Raw genomic sequence first — 6,454 nt, forward strand, 5'->3', positions numbered from 1 at the left:
CAAGCGCCCCCATGTGCTCCCTCCATTGTGATGCTTCACCAGGGACTGAGCTGATGCCATCACCATGCCCTTGCACATTCAGAACTCTGAGCTAAATAAACATTTTAAAAATAAAGCTATCATGCCTCAGGTACTTCATTGCAGTAACAGAAAATGGACTAGTTACAAAGGTAATAAATGTCTGCAATTGATTATGATCAACCTTTGAATCTAATCTAGGTTAAAAGCTAAATGAAAATGGAAGAATAGGAAAGGAGTGATCTGTATTCCTTCTAACAATAGTCACCAGGGGATTAGTGGAGAAATTGAACAAGAAGGATAAAAAGTAGGGCAATGTAAGATTTAGTTTTGAATGAAACGAGATTATAGGGTAGAACCACAGAAGCGAATGACTATTGAAGAGTAGGGGAACACACTGAAATCAAATTGGGATTATTCTCTTCCCTATTTTTTAAAAGCTTTGACAAGTAGTGAGTACTGCATTTTATTCAAACACATTTCAGCTTTTTGAAAATGAGCTATTTTTTTCTCATTGGATAACTATGTGTTTGGTATTATCTAATATTTAGCCATTATCCCATGGAATATAAACATTTGAAAACAGTGATTTTTTTTAATAATTTGTTTTATGTAATTTGATAGGGTTTTATTTTGAATTTTCATGTTTAGAATCATAAAAGTGATTATACTTTCCAGGATATACTATCCCCAAAGCCTCATCACATAAATTCCCATTCTTTTCTATGCTCTTGACCACATGATTTGTCATGGAAATGTTAAATCTGGGCTTTGTACTTTTATAATGTCATCTGTTATAATTCAGTTTTATGTGGAAATAATTTTTCAGTGTGTGTTTTTCATTTTATTTCCTATTTCTTGGTATATTTTAGAACTTAAGTATTTTCCACAAAATATGTCATTTCATAGAAATACTCAAATGCATTAACACTGAGAAGTGTATAATATTCTCATAATTTTAATCTCCTACATATATGTTGTTATATTCCTACTTTTCTTGAAAAAAATATTTCATAATTAGATTTCCTAGAAGTTTAACTTTTCTATTTTTCCCAAAGAATCAATTCTTATGTTTCTTTTGCAGTTCTGGTATTTTTTTCTTGTTTTCTATTTCATTTATTTTAACTCTGTTCTTCCCTGTTTCTTTTCTTCTTCCCTTACACATGGCATGTTTGTGCATGTGTCTGTGTAGCATTTTTTTTTTTCACCATTCTGTGTTGAAGTTTTGCTACATTTTTGTGCTAGTGTTTGACCATGGAATCACATTAGCTTTAGCTTTGAACCAATTATGTTATTTTTTAACATAAGATTCTCCTTCTTATCCTGTAACATAATAATTTTAACCACTTTATTTTTACCTTGAAAGTCATTTAGATGGGAGTTTGAATTTTAAACAAATGTTTTTGCTTTGTAAACTTTTCCACCTTTGAATTTTGTCAGGGTTTTATTTCTATGTGTGCATTAAAACAGTCTGTCATTTGTCACAGTATGGATGAACCCAGAGGGCTTTATGCTAAGTGAAATAAGCCAGGCACAGAAAGACAAATACTGCAATTCAATTAAAGTGAAATTTTTTAAAAATGAACTCATACAAGTGGAGATGTGGTTACCAGGGGCTAGGGAGGGAAATTGGGGATGTTGGTCAGAGGGCAAAAAAATTCAGTTAGATAAAAGGGATAGTTCAAGGGATCTATTGTGCATCATAGTGCCTGAAGTTAACAACAGCTATTGTATGCTTGAGAACTGCTAGGAGAGCAGATTTAAGTGTACTTATCACACACAAAAAACAATATGTAATTTGTTGTAAAAACAGAGAAACATTTTTGGACCACTTTCTCTGTGCTGGCACATTGGACTAGATCTTTCAAGGCATTAACTCATTGACTTTCTACAAAGTCCTATTATGTGTATCTAAATATTACTGTTTAAGAAATAGTAAGAGAAACTTTGAAAAGCTACCAAATTTGCCAATTGCTACCCTTCTAGCAAGCAATGCTGGTGGTATAACTCAGAGAGTTCCACCTACCTAGATCACATGCTGGCTTGTTGCAAAATATAAGGACAATCTTGTCAATGAATGCAAAGCTTCAAAGCGCTACATTACAGTCAAAAACTAGATAAATAAATATGTGAATTAATACATGTGTTAGTTAGTTTGATTCAGCCATTCTGCAAGGTATGCGTATTTCAAAATATCACATTATATGCTGTAAAAATACACAATTTTTATTTTCTCGATTAAAATGTTTTGATTTTTTTTAGAAAAGTTAAACTAAAGTGGTAGATAAGGAGGAAACTAAGAGTCATTGTAAGTCCTTTTATATGAATAACCCTGAAATATCTCACTAACCTCACCCTGCTATAGGTATAGTCTCTAGCAGAGAACTTTCATTTTAATTTTTTAAGTGTAAATTGCTGACTTTTTTTTTTTTACAAAATTTACTCAAAAAAATCAACAGACTGTTAGAGTTGATAACTTACAGTAATAGGCAGAAAGAACAAAGGATTGAAAAATACTATTATCACTGAGGCAATACTGTCTTCAAGGGATTTAAAGTATAGGTGGCATTGACAGTAGTAATTATGCATAGGTGCTGATGTTGTGAGAATAAAACAATACGACTAAAATCTGTATAATGCTTTGAATTTTATAATGGATACTTGACAAGTGCCAATTTTATGGCTGAATTCTTGGACCAATCACAGCATGATTTGTTTTTTAGTGTCAGTAATTATATAGTAAGCCATGAGAAAATAACTCATTGTTTCCACAAGAAATGGATGATATAAAGACATTGCACAACTTCATGCTATCTTCCTGAGAACCTACAATACAAACTACAAAACCAGTAATGTCCTAGGGCTCTGTTTAGGTGATAACCCTGGTCAGATAAACACCCAGGAACTGACTTAGAAAGAGTATTTCTTAATGTGGAAATAACTGTGTTAGAGTAAAAAAGTCATTTATGATATTTGTGTATGGAAGACATTCAAGAGGGTTATTGATAAATAAAGTTGGAGGAGTGACTCAAATGTTATAGCACTAACTGAAAATTTGACTCATTTGAGCATGGTATCATAAACTTGGATAAATTGTCAAAATCTTCATATATGCTTGTTACTCAGTTGCTTTATTTCCAAATAATAATATCCTGTTATGTTTGATTATTAATCCAAATTTATTTCCTACCTGTAAAAAAAAAAATCCATAGTATTTGTGTGTGCATTTGTTTAACTTGTGGACAAAGATTTATATACTGGTGAAAAAAAGTAAACCCTCTTTTGCAACTCAGAACTCACGATTCAGTAAGAATTTTGATATATATTGAAAAACATTGTAGAAAAAAAAAGAAAAATAAAATCCAGTTCTCATTTATTCATTAAAAGGCACATACTACGATGAATGCATTCAAACATTGCTGAAAAGCTGAACATTCAGTTTTCCTCCGAGTGACAGTCTGTGTGCCAGTTCTGTGAATTCACAAAGAGATTTATATTTTTATGGTTGTTGTTTCTCAATCCCTTTTATAGTTACTTCTTCCTTTCCCAATAAACAATGGTATACTCTGGAATTCTAGCCTAACATCCTTCTTTTTTTGACTGTATTTTCTATGTAGGCAAGTTCATAATTCTGGTTCAAATGCTTCCCACCAATATTCCACACTGTATCTGAGCAATCTTTCAAATTCATAAGTTAAATTATTCAAGAATCTAGTGATAATTTTTGAGCAACCACGGCGTGTACAACAGAATGTTAGGACTGAGAACACAAAAATAAAATAATATGCCATTCCTGCAATTGTGGAATTAGAAATCTCCTAGGTCCTCATTTTTTAGCAGCATTCAATAACTCTCCCTTGCCACAAAATATGTTCAAACTTTTCAGGCCTCCACAGATGCACTGGTCACCATTCAATGGATACTTTGTATCCTCCATGCCCAACCCCGAACCGGCCCTCTCTGAATTTCTTGAACTCCTGGAAATCAACTGCATCTCACTCACTGCAAACACTTTTCTAAAACAGAGGCCTATGAGTCAGGATTGGCTAATAAATACATTGAATTTCCTGGGCCACTGTGATTAATTTAAGTGTGAAAACTATATATATATATAAATTTTTTCCCTCATCTAGTCATACAGATTGGTAGGAAATGACTACATAGTCCACTTTGGTCCAATTAGAAGGAGTCTTGAGACTCAAATGGGATATAAATATTTTTCCACTGCACCTGAACTTGGGAAAATGTCAGTTGAAGTTACTCTTGTCATATGTGAACACAAAAAAAGAAAACTTATTGTATTACTTAGGGTTTGATCAGTGAAATTGAACAGATATTTCAAAATAAGGGAACAATTACAAAGCAAAAACCTAACATAATTTTTAAGACTGATGAAGAAATCCACAGACATTGCCTCTCTGGTGATAGGTCTGAACGTGGCATTTAGGAAGAAAAGCTGGGCATAAAATAAGAGAGAATGAGATTAAAATTATACCTCTGAAGACATGAGCACCCACAAAGGTAAATGGATACAAGAGAAAAAGTGGGAATTAGAGCCTGTCTCTCACCAGCCCCAATCCCAACAACATGAGCACCTTGTTCAAGAAGCTCTACAATGCTGCACACCTCTTACACAGGCCCAATCAATTGTTTTGCCTGCTTACTCAATTTGCTTCAGATATTTGTTTTTAGAAAGAATTATACAGGGACTGGGGTTGTGGCTCAGTGGTAGAGTGCTTGCCTAGCTTGAGTGAGGCACTGAGTTCAATCCTCAACGCCACATAAAAATAAAGATACTGTGTACATCTACAACTAAAAAAAAAAAAATTTATAAAAAAGAATTATATAGTACAGATGCAGGGAGGCTACCTCCACATATCTTCCTTCCATTTCCTTAACTCCCTCTCCAACATATAAATCAGTATTTGGAACTCTATTTTTGATATATCTCTTTTCTGTGTGTATTTTAATTGACAAGTTATAATTACGTATATTAATGAGGTAAAATGTGACTTTCAAAGCTTATTCTGAAACTTCACTTTCACTTCCTAAATCTCTCTCACATTTCACTTGTGCAAACACTTACCTGGACTCACAGAAGGAAGGGAATCATGATTCCAGTTTTATGAGATTGACCCAATATGAAATAATGCCCTATTTGAGAAAGGAGACAACACAGAAGTCGTGACACTTAAACATGAACAAAACAAAATGTGATCCTGTTAGCATCCCCCAGGGTTGAGCAAACCCTCAAGTTTTCAGTTTTATATATCAATAAACTCTTTATGAGACTCTTTGGACTATGTCTTTCTCACTTGCTATCAGAACCTACAAAATCTGGTACTAATAATGGAACATTACAAATGGTGGACTCTGAATCTATCACAGGCAGAATCAAGAAAAGAGGAGGGCTCTAATAGACCTGGACTGAGCAGATGATAACTCTTGCAATTTGGTTACAAAAATTACAAATAGGCAAATACACACCTATGTTAGCTTGGTTTTCAGAACTTGTCCTCACTGAGGCAACAGTACAAATGGCCTTTCATGAAAAATGTAGAATTAGAGAGTGTGCTCTCTAGTTCTGTTCCTATTTTTTTTTTTTTTTAAAGGACAAGCTTATTATTAAATTGGTTTAGTCAAGTGCAGACAGGGGCTGGGGAAAATGTTTTTACTAAGAAATTCATTTCTTTCCTGAGACTTTCTATTCAAGCCTGCTGAGAAATTTGAAGGTTTAGAAAGCTCTTCTCCAAGGAAAGCTATTGCCAACAAAAGCAAGAATGTAGGAAAGAGCAGAAGATTATATTAAAACCTGCACATTGCCAAGCTTCTGGGACCAACTGATCCTCCTGTCTAAGCCTCCCTAACACTGGGACTACAGGTACAACCAGCTGAAGCATCTATTTAAAAAATATTTAGAAAGGGAGATGATTACCTCTCAATAAAGCCACCATATGGATATAACTAGGTACAAGAATCTGAGTGGCGGTGTGTTTTTTTCCCTAGTCTGAGTATTAAGCTGTCCAAGGCAGGCAGGGGTACAGATACTTTGGGGTAGGAGTGGGGAGGGGGTGAGCAGAGCAATGTGGTAGGCAGGTTTGAGAAAGCTGTGGGAGTTTATTTTAAAACAACAACTGGTTTGAGGATATTTCTGGCCATTGATACTAGCCTGTGGAATTGCCTAAAAGGCACAGATTGGAAATCCACATATGTTTTAAGGGACTTGCCTTACCAACACTGGAAAATAACAGGCTGCAATTAAAATGACTAAAGTTCATCTCAAATTCCTAATCCTATTGCAAAAGGCATGGGAATACCTCATATTCATATCTCTCATATAACCACTGAGGACAAAAAAAGAAAAATAAACCATGAAGAAGAGCAGACCCAGGGCAACTGATTAATATCTACTGACAAAAGAAGTTATTCTAATGAC

At 34.2% G+C, this 6,454-nt stretch overlaps 1 non-coding gene across 1 annotated transcript; it reads left to right on the top strand.

The window, feature by feature from the left end:
• The first annotated feature begins 3,228 nt into the window (after positions 1-3,228).
• On the top strand, positions 3,229-3,355 carry LOC113187897 (small nucleolar RNA SNORA40). The gene has a single exon (XR_003301470.1). It is a non-coding gene; the product is annotated as a small nucleolar RNA SNORA40 (small nucleolar RNA).
• The last annotated feature ends 3,099 nt before the right edge of the window (positions 3,356-6,454 follow it).

This window comes from Urocitellus parryii, chromosome 10 (assembly GCF_045843805.1).
Source record: "Urocitellus parryii isolate mUroPar1 chromosome 10, mUroPar1.hap1, whole genome shotgun sequence".
Taxonomy (NCBI): domain Eukaryota; kingdom Metazoa; phylum Chordata; class Mammalia; order Rodentia; family Sciuridae; genus Urocitellus; species Urocitellus parryii.